Source organism: Lissotriton vulgaris, chromosome 1_2 (assembly GCF_964263255.1).
Source record: "Lissotriton vulgaris chromosome 1_2, aLisVul1.2, whole genome shotgun sequence".
In the NCBI taxonomy this organism is placed as follows: Eukaryota; Metazoa; Chordata; class Amphibia; order Caudata; family Salamandridae; genus Lissotriton; species Lissotriton vulgaris.
This window is the reverse complement of record NC_141686.1, coordinates 363,652,457-363,673,962: the sequence shown is the minus strand read 5'-3', so window position 1 is coordinate 363,673,962 and position 21,506 is coordinate 363,652,457. Positions and strand designations below refer to the sequence as shown.

At 49.1% G+C, this 21,506-nt stretch overlaps 1 protein-coding gene across 1 annotated transcript in view; it reads right to left on the bottom strand.

The window, feature by feature from the left end:
- Window positions 1-21,506, bottom strand: part of LOC147736880 (uncharacterized) — an 89,103-nt gene that overhangs the window by 2,799 nt on the left and 64,798 nt on the right. The window lies entirely within an intron of this gene.

Sequence of the window (21,506 nt, the reverse complement as noted above, 5' to 3'; positions counted from 1 at the left end):
TTTCATTTAAACAAGGTATTGTGTAAAAACAGATGGATCAGGATGTGCTGCTGTCACTTCAGTTTCAGGAAGTGTATGACAACAGTAACCCTTTCAAGACTAAATGACAAAGAAAACTCTTCATGAAGTTTATAATAAATGTAACACTTCAGGAAGTATATAATAAAGCTAATGCTCCAGGAAGTATATAATAAACGTAACACTTCAGGAAGTATATAACAAATGTAGCTCCATTCACACTCTTCTTGACAGTACTTCACAGTTTATACTGGAGGAGCTGAAGTTCTAACTCCTGTCTTGCCTTTTCTGTTTGTTAAGTTATTTTTGCCACCTTCCTAGGGATGGTTAAAGCACTTGTTGGAAGATTGTACCATTTATTACAGTGATTCCATCACAACTAATAATATACCTGCGATATCTCTGCTGCCTATACGTGTCTGCTTTTTATCTTTTTCTGCCTTTAACGGGGTATCTAACTAAATGTCTTCCGTTTGGTGCCAGCATGCTTCTCGGTCAGTGGATGGAGCATTGGAAGAGTAAGACAAGATGTCCATTGCTTGAGGGTGAGTGCAGCACTTACACCTCTGGATATTTCTTACATTCAGCTCCCTTATGGCTGCATACTCGCTCAGCAGGGTTCATTGACCGCTAAAGCAGGGGAGTGACAATGAGTAGAAGGATCAAAAGCATCTTTAGAGAAGCTTGCCGGGGAAATAAAAACGGAGGAAGTGCACAGGTAGCTACTTATGAGGTACAAACAGGGGAGGCGAACATGTAGGTACATGCTCCATTTTGGGTCTGTTTCAGGCTTTTACTGAGCTGGGAATTGGGGTGCACTGTATCTTAATCCTGTGGCTGATAAAGGCACTTGCTGCAAGGGTGTTACCACTTTGACCCTTTACAAGAGGGGAGCCGAGCCTTAGAAAGCACAACACCTGAAAGTGAGGGTCCAGGTGTCAGAAAATATCAGCAAGAGACATGAAAGGATCCCAATAAACACAGCCCCAGAGAGGCGAAATCGTCAGCCTAGATGGAGAAGAGCTGGGTCCTCCACTGTTTCCGGAACAGTAAGTGATATTGAATCTTTCTAAGGTTAGGAGGCATAGAATATCATTTGGGTTGGAGCTAAGACATGGAAGGAGAAACCTTTCGTTACGTCTCTCCTGTGACGAGGGATGTGGGCCAGGTTTAGATTGGATGGAGCGTAGCGTTCTGGAGGGCATGTAAAGTTGCATCCAGGCAGCTAGGCTGGTTGCTCCTTAGAGCTCGGTTTGTTTAATTAACTTCTTAAGTGCTGCGCCTATACCAACAGCCGACGGCACCACTACATCGGGAGTGCTGCCGTTGGACGTTCCAGCTGCACCTGCGCAATGGAACGTTCAGCACTGGAGCTGGACGTTCCAAAGCAGCTAAGGTGTTAAGTTTTAAACAGTTGTCATGCATACATTTGGCCAACGCTGATCCAGTTTTTAGATTTGACACAAAAGCCAGTCGACTCTGCCGACAGGGAAATAATTAGCTGAGTGTCATCAGCATACAACACTAGTGAGATATTCCAAAATATTTCACTACCTCTGCCAGAGGTCTGATGTAAATTTGAACAAGCATTTGCAATGCAAATAGGTCTCGCATTTGTGAGTTAGAGCTATTGACGTTGTGAATGCCAATTATTTTTTACCTACACGTTTTATTTTTAGAGTGTATGTATGTAGTGTGCAAAATCCCTTCGAAAGGTCCTGCACTTCGTAATAAATATATTGAAAAAGACACATGGTGTGGATTGTGTTAACAAATGCTTGGCAAGTACCTCTTGGGTGAAGTGTCGCCACACATGTACACCGTGGTGCTTTACTAATGAGAAACTCATTAATAAAAGTAGTGCTTACAGACTAACCAACGCGATCGGAGCATGTGAATCCGTTTTCCGGCTTCTCTTTCATTTTCTAGACTATTTGACTCATTCTTCTGCGTCTTGGTTATCCCCCAAACACTTGGAGGCAATGAGGTTTGCCAAGGGGATTGGGGCAGGGGGGTTTTGGGGGTACATGAAAATGTATTCATTGCCTAGTTGTCAAAGTTAGCCCGGTGCTATTAGTTAAAAGTGTGCAGATATTAAGATTACTTTACTCGCATCTATGAGAAAATCAACATTATTTATACAAAATGCCAGAATGCGTGTCAGTTTTCACAGTGCTGGTTGATTAGTTTCCTTGCATTAATGTTTGTATTTACTCTTTTACACAGCATCCTAAGAAGGTTACCTAACCCCAAAGCCCAGAGTTGTTAAATGACCCATAGTAGGGAGTGTTTTACAGCTGAGCAAATGTGTCCAAATGTAATTTTGGTAGTGCCATGGAATGATCAGCCAATGAGGTACTCTATGAGCAGGTATTTAACGACAAGTTCAAAATGTACTGTATTGTGGCTGTTTGTTGGAACACATTGCTCACAGAGGGGCGACTAAAGCACAGAACAAAATGTATTCATTTATCCTGAGTGTGAAGGCACCCGGAAGGTTTAGGTGCCCGCCCTGAGAGACTAGGAATCCCTGCGCTTCTACAGACTCTGCCGTGCTCCTCTGCAACAGCAGGGGACAGCTCAGAATCTGCTGCTTCTGCTAAGAATAGGTGAAGGGGATGAGGTTGGAGCATGCAGGAGTTTCTGGCAGATTTCCAGGTTCTTGAAAGTGATGATTCTGACGGGTGGCAAAGGAGTCTGACTTTGTCTGTTTGTCTGCACCAGTCTATTTCTCTACCATCTCCCTTTCCTAGTTTTGTGCACACTGTCTCGAAGGAGCATGCGCTGAATTTTGCAGAAGAGTGGGCTAAAGCCCTTGCGCCGGCTCTGTACCGTACACACTCAATCAATCAATCAAAGTGTTAGACCTGACATCATTGGCCTGAGTCTCTCCTCCATTTTTTTTCTGTTTGCCTCCACTGTTTACGATGTTTTTGCTGATGTAATGCTTTGGGGACTGTGCCACTGCAGATCAGTGCCACAGTGCAAGTGCTCCCTATGTTAAATTGCTGTATTGATTGAATTCCATGTTTGGCTTATTTGGTTTACTGTCAGTCCCTAGTCTAGTGCACCAGGAGTGCCAGGGCTTGTAAATACAAATGCTGCTCGTGGGCTTGCAGCACATGTTGTGCCACCCACAAGAGCGGCCTAGTAAAAGTATGTCTACAGGTCTGCCATTGCTAGGCCTACGTGCAGTCTGGTACTGTCACGCTGACTGCGCAAGTACACCTACTTGCCAGTCCCTAAACCTTCCCTTAGCTTCATGTTAGTCACCCCTATGGTAGGCCCACAGGCAGGGTGCATTGTAAGCATAAGGTAGGACAAGCCTGACCAAGTTGGCATGTCCTAATAGTGAATTACAGCCATTTTCGTTTTTCACTATTGTAAGGTAACCTGCTCTCCATTAGTTAGAATGGGCTGCCAGGATTATTAATGTTATAATCCTAGCTAGCTCGGGGAGCATGGTGCAATGTCGAGTTTGGTATCCCTGAACTCTGGGTTTAATCACGTATCCGTTGGTGTGGATGGTTTTTGGACTCTGGGTTTGAAAATAGCACTTTTAGAAAGTGACTATTTTCTTGTCTAACTATTTCTGGTTTCTGCTGGTTTGGTGTGTGTGACAGGAGCTGGGTGGCTCCAGAGATCTGCTGAGTCAGTGTGGGATGAGTGGGACATTTGCGTTGAGAGTAGGGGGAGAGTAGCTTCTGATAGCCTGCCCTTCCTGATACAATGCTGGCTCCACCTCCTGCCGGGCGACTGATGGCTCTATGCCTGCCATGGACGATCCTGGCCCCACCTCCTACCAGGAGGCTGATAGCTCTGCTCCTGCCAGTGACAATGCTGGCTCCACCTCCTGCTGGGCGTCTGAGGACCCAGCCCTGCACAGTGAATAGGCCAGGTGCCTCTGCCTGGCTACACCCACAACAGACCCAGGATGTTGGGAAATTCCCCTGCATGGACAAAAGGATCAAAGCCAAAAAGGGGTATAAGAGAAGGACCCCTGAACCAAGACTTTAGATCACTTCTGACAAGGAAACCTGAACCAAGGACAAGAAGCCTGCTGATCCAAGGACTTGCCTACATCTTCTGCCAAGAGTGCTGTTTGTTGGGGGAATCCTGCAGTTGCTTCTTTATTTTTGCCAAGGAACCAGGGGAGAGGAACTGTGTGTGTACTCTCAGACTTTGCTAAAGAAAATCTCCAAGGACTGGAAGAGTGCCAGTCTCCTGTTGAAGTCACAGGGCTAAAGGACTTCATCATGTGCTAAAAGTGCTTGTTGCTGGAACTTGAAAATCCAGCACCTCTGAAAGAAACCAGCAATCTCGACGCCGACGGACGCCGCCGAATCCAGCTCGACATCGTGAGTAACGGCTCCAGTGTCCCGCTCCCTCGACGCCGGCCGCCGGGCCCGAACGACGCCAGCAGCAACGCCAGTGAGTAGCGAGTTCGGCTCCAGCTCCAAGTGACCCCGTGTCTGCACCGCTGCTGATCGCATCGACTTCGAGCCCTCTCGAGGCCGTGAGCGCTGCTCACTCTTGCAACTTCATCGACGACGACGCTGTATCCTGCATCGCCTCGTGAGCGCTGCTCCTGCCTGACTTCTGTCGACGCCGCTGCAGATCGCCCCGACTCCAAGGCTCGATCGACGCCGAAGACGCGACGCCGGACATCTCGACGCCGCTGATCATCGTGTGCTTCGCTTTTCCAAGGTACTGTGTTGTGGGGGTCTGTGCGACTCCGGGCTCGACGTAGCGCTCCTCGCGGTCGGCGCCGACCCTTTGGATTAACTTTGCCTCAACGTCGTGCGACTCCAGTGTGGGTTACATTGTTGCCAAGAACTGTGTTTAAAGAAGAAGAATCGCTTTTGATACTAAAGACTTTGTGCTAAGAAGAAACTACACTTGAACTATTATTTTTCGTTCCAAGAGTATTTATTAAGATTGTGGTATATTTTTGTCGTTATTTGGTCGTGTGCTAAGCCTTATATAAAAATCCTTATTTTTATAATACTACTGTGTCGTGTCCATTTGTAGTGTATTCACTGTATTACTGTATGTGGTCATAAATGCTTAACACATAGCCTCTGAAGATAAGCCTGTCTGCTCTGCCAAGCTACCAAGGGGGTGAGCAGGGGTTATCAAAGGGTGTGATCCCCTTGCCCTGACTAGAAAAGGTGTGTCCCTATTTGACAGAAGTGCATACCTCTGCCAACTAGAGACAGCCGGTTCTAACATTGGTACCAGCGGTGAGGATTTGAACCTTGCATTTATGACCCATGTGCAGTGATTAGTGTGCGCTACATAGTGAAAGCAGACCATAGCGCAGCCACAATCTAATTTGGAAGGATTCCATTTTTGTTTTCCGCTTTTCTGAAGCTTGATTTTTTGAACACTGCCAGTTTTGACCATGAGTGACGCCGGAGTCACTACCCCTGTTGTTGTTGTGGAGGAATTTGATAGGAAGAAGATAAAGAAATACAGGAAGAATCAGCTGCAACACTTTTGCGAGCAGTTTAAAGTTCCTACCACAGGCCTTGAAAAGAAAGAGGATTTCCGCAAAGCTTTGGAGGCCTGGTTAGAGTCCAGAAATCCCACTGATCCGGTGGTGGTACCTCCAGTGGAAGGGGATGAGGAGGCACCAGTGAATGGGGCCGTGTCCTCTCCCGGTAGCAGTGTTTCCTCCAAAGGTCTTTCCCCTGAAGAAAGAGAAGAAAGGGCGAAAGAACGAGAATACAACATGGAAATGGCAAGGCTTAAGATAAATGGGCAGTTGGAGTTAAAAAATGCCAAAGGCAGAAGAGAAGCTGATTTGGAGCTCAAAAGGTTGGAGTTTCAAAGAGAAAAGTTAGCTTTGGAGCATGAGGCCAGGTTGAGGGAGATGGAGCTCAAAGCTAAAGGTTTAGACTTGTATCCCTCTGGTGGCAGCATCCCATCTGTGCCTGCAGAAAGTAGGTTTTATTTTCCTAAAGATGTTATCAAAGATTATCAGAAGAATGAGGATATTTGTCAATGGTTTAAAGCATATGAGTTAGCATTGTTGGCCCACCGGGTCCCTGAGAAGGATTGGGGAGCGGGGTTGTGGGGTCGCTTTGTGAATGAGGGGAGAGATACCCTGTTAGACATGCCTGTTGAGGATAGGATGTCTTATGCTCATATGAAAGATGCTTTAATGTTGAGGTATGGCCTAACCCCAGAAAAGTAGTCAAGCCTTTAGAGAATGTAAGAAATTGCCTGGTGCGACGTGGGTTGAATATGTGTCATATTTTTGCAGAGCCATGGATGGTTGGGTAAAGGGCAGCAAAGTGGAAAGTTATGAAGCTCTTTATGATTTGTTTGCTTGGGAGCACTTGTCTAATAACTGTTTTCCAGTGCTGCGCCAGCACCTTATTGATAGCAAGATATCTAACCCTAGAAAACTTGCTGAGGAGGCGGACCGCTGGGTCAGTACCAGGGTCCACAAGGGTCCAGTGGGAGACTCAGCCAAAGGTGGGCAGGGTCCCCAGCAGAAGAGTGGGGGGGACAAGGGTAAACAGAAGGAGTTCTAGAAAGGGCCCCAAAGTAATCCCCAAGGGAAGAGTTCCCAGCCTCCCCCTGGGAAGAAGCCAGGGGCCCCGACAGGTAAACCTGTTCATAGGGGCCCAATGACCTGCTATGTTTGTAAGCAGGTGGGACATCGTTTTTATGATCCCCAGTGTCCCATGAGGGACTCTAGTGCACCACCATGTGCACCCCCCGTCAGTTGGCGAGTGTAGCCCTGGGAGGGGAGGAGATGGTTGCCCCTGGTGGGAGGGATCCCGCAGAGATGTCCCTGGTCTCTTTAGGAGACATGGAAATGGTCCCTCCACCCCCTCTGCCTAGTAACACTAATAAATATAGGCAGTGGGTGACCATTAATGGCCATAGAGTGGAAGCCCTCAGAGACACCGGAGCGAGTGTGACAGCTGTCAAGTGTCACTTGGTGTCCAGAGAGCAGGTGGTTCCCCACGCATTCTACCCTGTGATAGCTGCTGACAACTCCCAGAAAGAGTTTGAGGTAGCTCAGGTTCCCTTTGAATGGGGGGGGGGGGGAGTTTCAGGTACTCTTCAGGTTGCTGTGAGGCCCGCCATGCCTGTTGATTGTCTCCTGGGCAATGATTTGGAAGACTCCCCTTGGGCTAAGGTGGAGAGGGAGACGCATTTGAAAATGTTGGGTGTGCCAGAGTGGGTGTGTGCAACCACTCGTTCCATGACAGCAAGTAAGGGTGTTGATGGGTTCCCGGAGCCTGAAAGTATGGCCCAGGACCCAGCTGTGAAGAGAAGAGGCAGGGGGCGCAGGAAACCGTCCCCCATAGTTCCCGTGGTCCAGGAGGAGGTAGACCCTGAGGGGGATGCCCTGGAGCCCACAGGGGAACAAGTGGCTGAACTGGGAGACCTACCTGAGCTGACCCACTGGCAGCAGGATGGTGGTCCCTCCAGGGAAGAATGTGTTGCAGAACAGAAAGTGTGCCCTTCTCTTGTGGGTATGAGGCAGCAGGCCTCAGCCCAAACCTCAGGTGATCAGTCAGGGTCACATTTTGTCTACTGGGAGAACGACCTCCTGTATAGCGAGCCTAAGGCTGCTGAGCCTGGGTCAGCCCGTGTGCTGGTGGTACCCCAGCGCTTCAGAGCCTTCCTACTGGGTTTGGCTCATGACGTTCCGTTAGCTGGACATCTGGGGCAGGACAAGACCTATGACCGGCTTGTCACCCATTTTTATTGGCCTCAGATGCGAAGGGATATAGACATCCATTGTAAAACATGTCACACTTGCCAGGCAAGTGGGAAAAGCGGAAGGAAGCAGAAGGCTCCCCTCCAACCTTTTCCAGTGGTCAGTACCCCCTTTGACCGGGTGGGGATTGACATTGTTGGGCCCCTGGACCCTAAGACAGCCCTGAGCAACAGGTTCATCCTGGTCTTGGTGGACCATGCCACACATTACCCGGAAGCCATTCCTCTCCGAACAGTGACGGCCCCCGTGGTGGGACGGGCACTGATGGGTGTTTTCTCCTGCATGGGGTTCCCCAGAGAGGTGGTGTCTGACTGGGGCACCAACTTCATTTCCAATTACATGAAGTCTCTGTGGAAGGAGTGTGGGGTAACCTACAAGTTCACCACTCCTTACCACCCTCAAGGTAATGGGCTGGTTCAGAGATTCAACCGGACCCTTAAAGGCATGATCATGGGTCTTGAAGAACCGATGAGGCGTAAATGGGATGTCCTCTTGCCATGCCTACTGTTTGCTTACCGTGAGGTGCCACAGAAGTCTCTAGGGTTCAGCCCCTTTGAGCTTTTGTATGGTCACCCGGCAAGAGGACCTTTGAGTCTGGTCAAAGAAGGCTGGGAGCAATCTCCCAGGAAACCTCCCCAGGATGTATACAGTTACATGCTGGCCTTTAGGAACCAGACTAGGCGCTTCAGAGATCTTGCTCAGGCAAATCTGGAGGCCAGCCAGGAGGAGATGAAGCGGTGGTACGACCGGAATGCCACTCTGGTTGAGCTTCAGCCTGGTCAGGAAGTTTGGGTCATGTCCCCTGTGGAACCTTGTGCGATCAAGGACAGGTGGACTGGTCCGTTTAAGGTTGTGGAGAAGAAGAGCGATGTCACCTACTTGGTGGACTTGAAATCTCCCAGCAACCCCTTGATGGTCCTGCATGTCAACCGTTTGAAGCCCCACTTAGAAAGGTCCGAAGTGGGCATGCTCCTAGCTACAGATGCTGGAATGGAGGAGAAGAGTGAGCCTCTTCCTGACCTCCTGTATACAAAAGAGCAAGATGGGTCAGTGGATGGTGTTGTCCTCTCTGACACACTGACCCTTGAACAGCAGCAGGATTGTCGCCAACTGTTGGGACAATTCCCTAATCTGTTTTCCTTGATTCCTGGTGTCACTCATTGGTGTGTCCATGATGTGGACACCGGGGACAGCACCCCTGTGAAGCACAAGGCTTACAGGGTGACTGACAAGGTCAGAGCATACATTAAGGAGGAGGTCTCCAAAATGTTTGCCTTAGGGGTAGTTGAGTCCTCTAGCAGTCCTTGGGCCAGCCCAGTGGTCTTGGTCCCGAAGGCTGCAGCGCCTGGTGCTTCACCAGAACTTCGGTTCTGTGTGGATTACCGAGGACTCAATTCAGTCACCAAGACTAACGCGCACCCCATCCCCAGAGCTGATGAGCTCATAGATCGGTTAGGGGCTGCCCGGTACCTTAGTACGTTTGATTTGACGTCTGGGTACTGGCAGATCGCCTTGACTGATGGGGCAAAAGAGAGGTCAGCATTCTCCACAACAGATGGGCTCTACCAGTTCCGGGTTATGCCCTTTGGGATGAAGAATGTCCCTGCCACCTTCCAGAGGTTGGTCAACCAGGTCTTGGCTGGACTGGAGGACTTCAGTGCCGCCTACCTGGACGACATCGCAGTGTTCAGCGCCAGCTGGGAGGAACACTTGCGCCACCTCCAGGAAGTGTTGTTGGCCCTGCGCAGAGCAGGCCTCACAATCAAAGCCAGTAAGTGCCAGATTGGGCAGGGTTCAGTGGTGTACTTGGGGCACAAAGTAGGGAGCGGCAAGGTGGCCCCCCTGCAACCCAAGATAGATACCATCCTGGCTTGGGCACCGCCCAAAACCCAAACTCAGGTGAGAGCCTTCTTAGGTCTCACGGGTTACTACAGGAGGTTTGTCAAGGATTATGGTAACATTGTGCATCCCTTGACTTCGCTGACTTCCAGGAAGCAGCCACGAAATGGGATCTGGACTGACGCCTGTCAGACGGGCTTTGACACCCTGAAAACTGCAATGTGCACAGCACCTATACTCCAGGCACCCGACTTTTCTGAAGAATTTGTTGTCCAGACGGATGCTTCAGAGCATGGCGTGGGGGCTGTTCTATCTCAGGTGAATGAAGAGGGCCGAGACTTACCTGTAGCCTTCATCAGCAGGAGGTTACTTCCCAGGGAACAGAGGTGGAGTGTGATAGAGCGAGAAGCATTTGCTGTGGTCTGGGCGCTGAAGAACCTAAGACCCTACCTGTTTGGGACTCACTTCCGGGTTCAGACAGACCACAGGCCCCTCAGATGGTTGATGCAGATGAGGGGTGACCCAAAACTGTTGAGGTGGTCCATTTCTCTACAGGGGATGGACTTTACGGTGGAGCACCGCCCAGGTACAGATCACGCCAATGCTGATGGTCTGTCCAGATTTTTCCGCCTTAGTGATGAGAACTCCCTAGGGGAAGCGTAGTTCTCCCCACATTTCAGCTGGAGGGGACACGTGTTAGACCTGACATCATTGGCCTGAGTCTCTCCTCCATTTTTTTTCTGTTTGCCTCCACTGTTTACGATGTTTTTGCTGGTGTAATGCTTTGGGCACTGTGCCACTGCTGATCAGTGCCACAGTGCAAGTGCTCCCTATGTTAAATTGCTGTATTGATTGAATTCCATGTTTGGCTTATTTGGTTTACTGTCAGTCCCTAGTCTAGTGCCCCAGGAGTGCCAGGGCTTGTAAATACAAATGCTGCTCGTGGGCTTGCAGCACATGTTGTGCCACCCACAAGAGCGGCCTAGTAAAAGTATGTCTACAGGTCTGCCATTGCTAGGCCTACGTGCAGTCTGGTACTGTCACGCTGACTGCGCAAGTACACCTACTTGCCAGTCCCTAAACCTTCCCTTAGCTTCATGTTAGTCACCCCTATGGTAGGCCCACGGGCAGGGTGCATTGTAAGCATAAGGTAGGACAAGCCTGACCAAGTTGGCATGTCCTAATAGTGAATTACAGCCATTTTCGTTTTTCACTATTGTAAGGTAACCTGCTCTCCATTAGTTAGAATGGGCTGCCAGGATTATTAATGTTATAATCCTAGCTAGCTCGGGAGCATGGTGCAATGTCGAGTTTGGTATCCCTGAACTCGGGGTTTAATCACGCATCCGTTGGTGTGGATGGTTTTTGGACTCTGGGTTTGAAAATAGCACTTTTAGAAAGTGCCTATTTTCTTGTCTAACTATTTCTGGTTTCTGCTGGTTGGGTGTGTGTGTGACAAGAGCTGGGTGGCTCCAGAGATCTGCTGAGTCAGTGTGGGATGAGTGGGACATTTGCGTTGAGAGTAGGGGGAGAGTAGCTTCTGATAGCCTGCCCTGCCTGATACAATGCTGGCTCCACCTCCTGCCGGGCGACTGATGGCTCTATGCCTGCCATGGACGATACTGGCCCCACCTCCTACCAGGAGGCTGATAGCTCTGCTCCTGCCAGTGACAATGCTGGCTCCACCTCCTGCTGGGCGTCTGAGGACCCAGCCCTGCACAGTGAATAGGCCAGGTGCCTCTGCCTGGCTACACCCACAACAGACCCAGGATGTTGGGAAATTCCCCTGCATGGACAAAAGGATCAAGAAGCCTGCTGATCCAAGGACTTGCCTACCCCTTCTGCCAAGAGTGCTGTTTGTTGGGGGAATCCTGCAGTTGGTTCTTTATTTTTGCCAAGGAACCAGGAGAGAGGAACTGTGTGTGTACTCTCAGACTTTGCTAAAGAAAATCTCCAAGGACTGGAAGAGTGCCAGTCTCCTGTTGAAGTCACAGGGCTAAAGGACTTCATCGTGTGCTAAAAGTGCTTGTTGCTGGAACCTGAAAATCCAGCACCTCTGAAAGAAACCAGCAATCTCGACGCCGACGGACGCCGCCGAATCCAGCTCGACATCGTGAGTAACGGCTCCAGTGTCCCGCTTCCTCGACGCCGGCCGCCGGGCCCGATCGACGCCAGCAGCAACGCCAGTGAGTAGCGAGTTCAGCTCCAGCTCCAAGTGACCCCGTGTCTGCACCGCTTCTGATCGCATCGACTTCGAGCCCTCTCGACGCCGTGAGCGCTGCTCACTCTTGCAACTTAATCATCGACATCGACGCCGTATCCTGCTTGGCCTCGTGAGCGCTGCTCCTGCCTGACTTCTGTCGACACCGCTGCAGATCGCCCCGACTCCGAGGCTCGATCGACGCCGAAGACGCGACGCCGGACATCTCGACGCCGCTGATCATCGTGTGCTTCGCTTTTCCAAGGTACTGTGTTTTTTTTTTTTTTTTTTTTTTTTATCCTCATTTGCCTGATCCTCCTCTTATTCAGCCTCCAATTGCCAAGCATTTGTTACTCAGAGTGCAGGCCTCCTGCTGCCCCTGATAATGCGATTGGTTGCCCTCGGCAGAGATGGCCTGAAGAGAGGACGGGGTGTGACTCCAACCTTGGTGTTACACCAGTTGAACTAGCCTTGGAGCCAACCGAAGGGGGCCTAGTTCTTGGAGTTACTAAGGCATAATCATTGGACCGGGGAAAAAAAAAAAAAAAAAAAAAAAAAAAAACCCCGGCTATTGCTTCCACTGAACCAAATAGTTCCAAAACGCCCGGTTACGTGAGCCACCTGATCTCAACATGTCAGTCTTAGAGGTTGTATACAAAGATGTTAACCAGTTTGCATGTGTTGGTGGTGTTTTTTCAATCCAAACCTTGCATATCTCTCTTCTTGCAAGTAGTATCGCATAAAACAGAAATGTCCTTGCATGGCCCTTTATACTGTTGTCCCATCCGAAAATAACCAGGGGGAGTGTTAGAGAAATCGAGATGTTAAGAATCGAATCCAGGGTCGCTTTAACCTCATTCCAGAACTGCAATAGGTTAGGGCAGTCTATAAACATGTGAATGTCTGAAGCTGCGATGTAATTGCATTTATTGCATTTTTTCCCTGGAACGAATTTAGACAATTTTAAGGGGGTAAAATAGGCTCGATGTATCGTAAAAAAATGGTTGCGCCTAAGCCATGCCGGTTTAACACATTTATATAGCAGGGTGCAGGATTTCTGCCAGATTTCAATACTCTGGGCCCCACATTCTATGCCCCATAGCTGTTCCGGGAGGATAAATTCTCCATCTATCTCTTCTAACAGACTCCAGTACCACTGCGAGACTTCTTTACCCCCTCCTGGTCTTCCTACCAATTTCTCTTCAGTGGAGCTGCACTTCCCAAATGTTACCCCTGACCTGTTCATTGTTTTAAACCAACTGTTTATTTGTAAAAATTTAAACCTCGAAAACTCTGAGCCCAGTTGGTCCCTTAACTCCTCCCAAGGCCTCAATGATTCGCCTACCAACAGATCTCCCCATGTTGCTATTCCTCCTTCTCTCAGCGGAGTTGCCAGCCTGTCTTCCAGACAAAGCGGCAAACCCGGAGATTCCCAAATGGGTGCAAAGTTAGAGTAATATTGCAATCCTAGTTTCCTCCTTATATGAAACCAGGTCTTCGCTTGGGACATAAGAATTTTTAATTTAACTTTTTTGAAATATTTCTGATCGCCGTATTTGAACATATAGCCATTAGTTGGTAAACCGGCTCCGGTCAGCATCGCATTAAACATGAGACCTATAGATGTATTAGTTGGGACTTTTAAGAGCATTCTTGAGTGAGACAATTGGAAAGCCCACGCATAATACTGCAAATCAGGCAGAGACAATCCCCCCTTTTCCCTCCTTCTTCTCAGTTTCTTCCATGCCACTCTTGCCGATTTGTAACACCACACAAAAGAATTAAGCTCTCTTTGGCATTTCTCTAAGGCCACATTATCAAAAGCGAGAGGGATAGTGCTAAAAATAAAAGTGAATTTAGGGAGAATGGACATCTTCATCAGACTTATTCTGCCGAGGACAGTCAGTGGAAGACTAGACCAGGATTTTAAAAGTTTCTTGCTTTCATTAGAGACTCTCGCGAGATTAACTTGAGCGATTTTGTCGATGTCATGGACTATCCGAATACCCAGATATCTCATCGAGTTGGTTACGGTTAACTGTAAGTCAGGAATGTTCCAAGCCATGATATCGGTTTTACTTGGGTTAATCTCATAGCCTGAGATACAACCAAACTCTTTGGCTCTCCTTATTACCTCTGGGAATGTTATCTCTGGGTCTGAAGTAAAGATTATGATATCGTCTGCATAAAGAGCTACCCGCTTTTCCCACTCTCCAAACCTAAAAGGTGGAATGAGTACATCTCGTCTTAAGACTTCTGCAAACGGTTCGATGTACAGATTGAAGAGGAGGGGGGAAAGCGGGCAACCCTGCCTAGTGCCTCTCGAAATCCCCAATGCCTCAGACAGTGTGCCATTTATTAAGAGCCGGGCTGATGGTAAGTTGTACATAAGTTTGATAGTACGACAAAATCTCTCCCCGAAGTTGAATTTCTTCAACACGTCATTGAGGTAGGCCCAATTTACCCTATCGAAGGCTTTAGCTGCGTCTAGGGTGAGTGTTGCCAATGGGAGGGAGAAGGCTGAGGCAATGTCAATTGCCCCTACGAGGTCGTACGTTAGATCAGAAAGCTGGCGGCCTTTAATAAATCCCTTCTGGTCCTGGTGAATTATTTCCCCCACTACTGAGCCCACTCTAGATGCTAATATGGACGTGAAGATCTTATAATCACTGTTCAATAGAGATATTGGGCGATATGATCCACATAGGGTTGGGTCTTTGCCGGATTTGGGAATCAATACTATGGTAGTCTCACTCCATGATCGAGGAGGCTCAAAGCCCTCCCTCAAGATATCGTTGAAGAGGACTGTTAAAGTAGGGGCGATTTCGTCAACCAAAACACGGTATAATTCCCCAGGAAGTCCATCGGGGCCTGCAGCTTTACCATGTTTAAGTGACAGAATGACCCTCCTTACTTCTATTTCAGAGATATCCATCTCAATCCCATCACGTTGTATGGGTGACAGGGAAGGTAAAGTAATCTGGTTTAACCATATTTCTCTTAACTGTTGGTTATCAGGGGTATCTTCCCTGTATATTTCCTCAAAGAATTCCTTAAAGGCGATACTAATTTCTTGGTTTGATGTTCTAAGATCATTTTCGCCTTCAGCCTTTATCCCTCTGATATGACTTTTGGCCTGATCTGCTTTAACCCTCCATGCCAAAATCTTGCCCGCTGTTTCCCCGAATTCAAAATTTGAAATTTTGCTAGCCTCCCACCTCTTAGTTACTCTCTCTTGTAATATATTGTCCAGCCGAATTCTCAGATCAGAGAGATTATTTTGATCTTGTATTGTCCCGGATGATGCCACCAGTCTCTGCTCGATTTTCTCTAATTCCATTTCGAGAGTTTGAATTTTCGACAGATAGACTTTCCTCAGATACGAGGCTCTATTTGTGATACACCCTCTCAGGTAGGCTTTTAAAGCTTCCCAGACTGTAACAAGAGAGGCTGAACCTAGGTTTGTTTCAAGGAATGAGCTCGTTTCTATCCTTAAGTATTTCACTTCCTCCGATTCTAGTAGAATGGTGCGATCAAAAGACCAAGAGGGATGTTTGACATGACCTGGGAGTTTTAATGTAAAAGAGAGTGCCGAGTGGTCAGATAAGTGGGAGGGCAGATACTTAATACTGGATATAGAGTTTTGAAGGCTATAACTGAACAAGGCAAAGTCGATTCTTGAGGTATGTTTATATTTTAGGTTCCTAAAAGATACCCCTTGTTTAGAGCCCGCCCTTTCTCTCCATAAATCTGCCAGACCTATTTGCTCCATAATCTCTTTGAGAGACTGCCTGGCTTTGGATGGAGGATGACTTTTATATCTCCCGTGATAGGTGGATTTATCTAGTTTAGGGTTCAATATGACATTGAAATCCCCTGTCCATATTATAGGTTCCGAGGTGGTAATTAAATTGTTCCTGACTATTTCTAAGAAGGATGGGTCGTCTATGTTGGGACCATAGTAACCGACAAGGTTACACACCCATCCATCAATAGACAACTTGACTAACAGCCATCTTCCACTATTGTCCTCGTTGAAGTTAAGAATCTGCACCTTTGCAGCTTTTTTACAAATTAAGAGAATTCCTCTTATATTAGCGTTGTGGTCAGTACTGATGAATTTGTCAATCCACTTCTGTTTTTTCAGTATCTCGCTGGCCTCGCTTTTTAGAAGATGTGATTCTTGGATGACAATGATCTGCGCTGGGGAATCTCGTAGATATTGTAAGATACGTTCTCTTCTCCCTCGAACGCGCAGACCATTGACGTTCCAAGATAAAAACTGAATTGAGGTCATTTGACGCATCCCTCCCTAGCGTTTGACTCTCTATTGTCGTCATTAAAGTTATTGCCTGTTTGAGCTTTGTTTATCTTGCTTATGGCAATTGAGTTGTTTATTAAAGAGCCTAGTCTTCGAGGACCTGACTTCTGAGGATTATTTTGGATTTTTGTGCCCCCCCCCCCACCAGCTTCCAGCTCCCCCCCCCCCTTGGAGAACCCTCCCATACCTTCTCCGACCAGATGTCAGGCCGGCTTTGCGCCGACTGCGCCTTCTCCTCCCTCACCACGGAGTGCTCATCCTGCAAAAACTAAAGAAGAATTTACCTGTATATTTTCCTGTACAGGGCCTTATACCTGATGCTTCATTATTTTCTCCTTTAGTTGTGTTTATGTAATAAAAAAAAAATAAAAAAAAAAAAAAAAAAAAAAAATGTTTCCCTTTATGTGATTATTTATTTGTTATTTAATTACTTATTTACCTTTTTATGCTTTTTTTTTATTTTATTTTTTTGTATTTTTTCTTTTTTTCCATTTTTAATTTGGTAGAAGAGATGCCCATATCTGTGCCTTCTCAACCTTCCTTCCTAAACAGACTTCCTGTAGCCCCTATAAGCCTATGTATTGCCCCTTTATAATACAACTGGTGCTAGTGCAATACAATGCAGTAGAGAAAAGGGGCTTACTGGTTCTGGTCACAGTTTACCCTGAGAGTGGTTACGAATAGTTTCCAAAAGTTCTTCCGCCTCGAAGGAGGATCTAACATTATGCGTCTTGTTATTGTACATAACACGTAAGAACGCCGGGAACCTCATTTGAACTGTTGCACCAGCCGCTCTAAATTTGTCCATCATTTGGCCCAGCTCCCACTGCCTGTCAAGCGTGGTTTTAGACAGATCAGAGCGGACTTCAAAAGGGAAATCAGGGCCTTTTACAGTTTTAAGACTGAGTGCCACATTCAGAATTTTCTCCTTCAAGGCGTAAGTCAGGAAATTTATAAGAACTTTCCTGGGTTTAGTTCTACCAGCGTTCAAACGGAAAGGATCTCGATGGATTCTCTGTATATCTTTGTCCAACTCCTCTACTGTCTCCTCGAGGTTTAGGGATTGCAACAGCAAACCCATCGGAGGGGAGAACATGGCGGCCGCAGGCTAGTGCGGTGCGCGCGCTGAACGCCGAGCTCCGCACCACGGAGCTGCTCTTCCTGCTTCATCTCTTCTGAAGCCCTGACATGACGGAATCCACGCCGTCCTTACCTGCTGGGGGTCCGGGCATGTAACCACGGTGCTGTATGCAGTGTGTGTCTTGGTGTAATCACCGTGTCTCCGGAGCGCTTGCCTGCACGTCTGTCTGCAGCCTGCGGGGGCCAGTGTTGGCTTGGTGTTCCTTCACTTCACGGATGTGTCACGCTTCACGATCTACTCCCAGCAGCTCTCCGCCCCTCCAGGGCTTGTGGCACAGGGCAGCCGTGGAGCTACGTCGGGGGCGCTCGGCGAGGGGACAGCAGAGAGGTAGGCTGGGCTGTGCAGGCTCAGGGGGAGCGGAGGTTCAGCTACTTCAGAAACAAGGTGGTGAAGCTGCTTTCCCTGTTCAAACTAGACGGGAGCAGGAGACAACGACTGGAGGAGACTTAGTCTCAATAATTAGAGAAAAGAGTCGGGAGGGGGTTAATGTTAGCCCGGGAGCTTTGGTGAACCAGAGGAGTGAGAAAGACAAGACAGACAAGGAAATCGCCCAGAGAGGGGGCTGTGCCAAAAATTTTAGCTCGGTAATAGGGAACCTGGAGAGGATACAAGGGGTCAGTAGAAGGCTACTACAAATCCCAGAATCCCCTGTTTTAGGGGCAGCAGCAGCAATTGATCCCTCTACATCCACTCTGACAGCAACCGAGCCCTTAACTTCTACTTCTACTCTCAAGAATTTAGTAAAGGGGAAGGAGAAGGAGAAGCCAAATCAGAAATCCAAATCAAAACCCAAAGGGAAAAGAAATAAAAAACACAGTAATTCTGGTCCTCAGGGGGGCACGAAAGCTTCGAGCTCAGCATGCAACGCTGGGAAAGTAACTCCCTCTTTGCGCTCTTTTTTTAAAGTATTGCCTCAGGTTCTAGATTTGGTACCTGTTAATAATCTGGTTGAGAGTGTTGAGAGTGTCGACATAGGTGCCCCATCTGGTATTTTGCCAGTAAACAACACTGACTCGAACATCTATAGCCCCACCAGGGTCCCTGAAATTCCTGGTTTACCCACTTTAGTCACTGTAATGGCTAATCCACTGTCCCCGTCACCATCTAGTACATTAGCAGACACTCTGGAAAACGACGGAGAGGGGCAAGCTTCGACCCTCACAGGCTATTTACGAAGTTTAACAGATCAGGAAGAAAAGCGAGACAGCCCTATTAACTTAACCAACACCGAGTCTGCATTGAAGGCTCTGGTTGCCTCGATTGCCTCAATGAGAGTCGAGATTCGCAACGACTTTTTGGTCTCCAAAGCCAACCAGAACGATATTCGGGCATCATGTGAGGCACTAGAGCGGAAAGTAGATGGTCTGGGAGAAAGAACAGAGGCACTTGAGAGCTCAGCCGGAGTAATGAAAGCTAACTTAGATGCAGCTGAGTCTAAGATCCAATCTCTACGGAGAGAAGGGGACGCAATGAAAGACAGGCTGGAATCATTAGAGAATTATTCACGCAGAAACAACTTGCGCCTCTTGAAAATTCCGGAGGGGAAGGAAGGTGGAGATCTCAAGGGATTTATAGTTAAACTCCTGAAGGAATCCCTAAACCTCAAGGTACTGTGTTGTGGGGGTCTGTGCGACCCCGGGCTCGACGTAGCGCTCCTCGCGGTCGACGCCGACCCTTTGGATTAACTTTGCCTCGACGTCATGTGACTCCAGTGTGGGTTACATTGTTGCCAAGAACTGTGTTTAAAGAAGAATCGCTTTTGATACTAAAGACTTTGTGCTAAGAAGAAACTACACTTTAACTATTATTTTTCCTTCCAAGAGTATTTATTAAGATTATGGTGTATTTTTGTCGTTATTTGGTCTTGTGCTTAGCCTTATATAAAAATCCTTATTTTTATAATACTACTGTGTCGTGTCCATTTGTAGTGTATTCACTGTATTACTGTATGTGGTCATAAATGCTTAACACAAAGCCTCTGAAGATAAGCCTGTCTACTCTGCCAAGCTACCAAGGGGGTGAGCAGGGGTTATCAAAGGGTGTGATCCCCTTGCCCTGACTAGAAAAGGTGTGTCCCTATTTGACAGAAGTGCATACCTCTGCCAACTAGAGACAGCCGGTTCTAACACAAAGCATTTGTATAGCGCGCTACTCACCCGGAGGGTCTCAAGGCGCTTGGGGAGGGGGGGGGGCTACTGCTCGAACAGCCAGGTCTTGAGCTGCTTCCTGAAGGCGAGGTGGTCCTGGGTCAGGCGGAGGTGGATCGGGAGGGAGTTCCAGGTCTTGGCGGCGAGGTAGGAGAAGGACCTACCCCCTGTGGTAGCTCTTCGGATGCGGGGGACGGCGGCGAGGGCGTGGCCGGTCGATCGGAGCTGGCGTTTGGGAGCGTAGAAGTTGAGGCGGCTGTTGAGGTATCCTGGTCCTTGGTTGTGCAGGGCTTTGTGTGCGTGGGTGAGGAGACGGAAGGTGATTCTCTTGTTGACCGGGAGCCAGTGCAGGTCTCGCAGGTGTCCGAAATGTGGTTGCGACGGGGGATGTCCAGGATGAGTCTTGCTGAGGCGTTCTGGATCCGTTGGAGTCTCTTCTGGAGTTTGGCGGTGATTCCGGCGTAGAGGGAGTTGCCGTAGTCCAGTCGGCTGGTGACGAGGGCCTGGGTGACCGTCTTCCTGGTCTCGGTGGGGATCCACCGGAAGATCTTACGTAGCATGCGCAGGATGTTGAAGCACGACGAGGAGACGGCGTTGACTTGTCTGGTCATGGAGAGGGAGGAGTCCAGGATGAAGCCCAGGTTGCGTGCGTGGTCTGTTGGTTTGGGTGCGCTGCCTAGGGCGGGGGGCCACCAGGAGTCGTCCCAGGCTGAGGGTGAGGATCCCAGGATGAGGACTTCCGTCTTGTCCGAGTTCAGTTTCAGGCGGCTGTTCTTCATCCATTCGGCTACTTCCTTCCTCCCTTAGTGTAGGGTGGCTCTGTGGTGGCGGGGTCGTTGGTGAGGGAGAGGATCAGCTGGGTGTCGTCGGCGTAGGAGATGATGTTGAGGTTGTGCTGTCGTGCGATGGCTGCGAGGGGACTCATGTAGACGTTGAAGAGGGTTGGGCTGAGCGAGGAGCCTTGAGGAACGCCGCAGATGACTTCAGATCAGAAGCCACCGAACGGGGGGAGGCGGACTCTCTGTGTCCTTCCGGCGAGGAAGGAGATGGTCCATTCCAGTGCCTTCTCCTGGATTCCGACGTTGCTGAGGCGCTGTACTAGGGTACGGTGGCAGACTGTGTCGAAGGCCGCGGAGAGGCCTAGGAGGATGAGGGCCGCTGTTTCTCTGTTGTCGAGCAGAGCTCGGATGTCTTCGGTGGCTGCGATCAGGGCGGTCTCGGTGTTGTGGTTGGCCCTGAAGCCAGACTGCGAGAGGTCGAGGGATCCGTTAGTCTCGATGACTTTTGCGGGGAACGGGAGCAGCGAGATGGGTCGGTAGTTCTTGAGGTCAGAGGGGTCGGCTGATGGCCTCTTTAGTAGGGCGCTGAGTTCGGCGTGCTTCCAGCTCTCCGGGAAGGTGGCGGTGTTGAAGGAGGTGTTGATGTCCCGCAGGTGGGGTGCGATGACAGCGTCGGCCTTGTTGAAGACGTGGTGAGGGCAAGGGTCGGTCGGAGATCCGGAGTGGATGGAGTTCATCGTGCGGATGGTGTCTTCGGTGCTGATCGGGGTCCAGGCGCGGAGGGTGGTGGTGGGGTGCGGTGGTTCGGTCGTGGCGTGCGTCGGTTGAGTGCTGAAGCTGTTGTGTATGTCTGCGATCTTGATGTGGAAGTAGGAGGCAAGGGAGTAGCAGAGGTCTTGCGAAGGGGTGATGTCGTCGTTTCCGGCGTTGGGGTTGGAGAGCTCTTTAACGATGTTGAAGAGTTCCTTGCTGTTGTGTGCGTTGTTGTCCAGTCGTTCCTTGAATGCAGTTTTCTTGGTGGCGTGAATCAGTTGGTGGTGTTTTTGGGTGGGGAGCTTGAGGGCAGTCATGTTGTCCGGTGTTGGGTCTCTGCGCCAGGCTTTCTCAAGGGCTCTGCAGTTCTTCTTCGAACCATGGGGCTTTCTTGCTGCCGGGTCTGCTAGGCGGGGTCCTCAGAGGGGCGAGGTCGTCTGCGCAGTCGCTGATCCACTTCGTGAGGTTGGTGGCCGCTTGGCTGGGGTTCGTAGTGCTGGTGGGTGGGTTCTTGCTCAGGGAAGTGGCGAGCTGGTCGGCTGTGATCTTGTTCCAGCTTCTGCG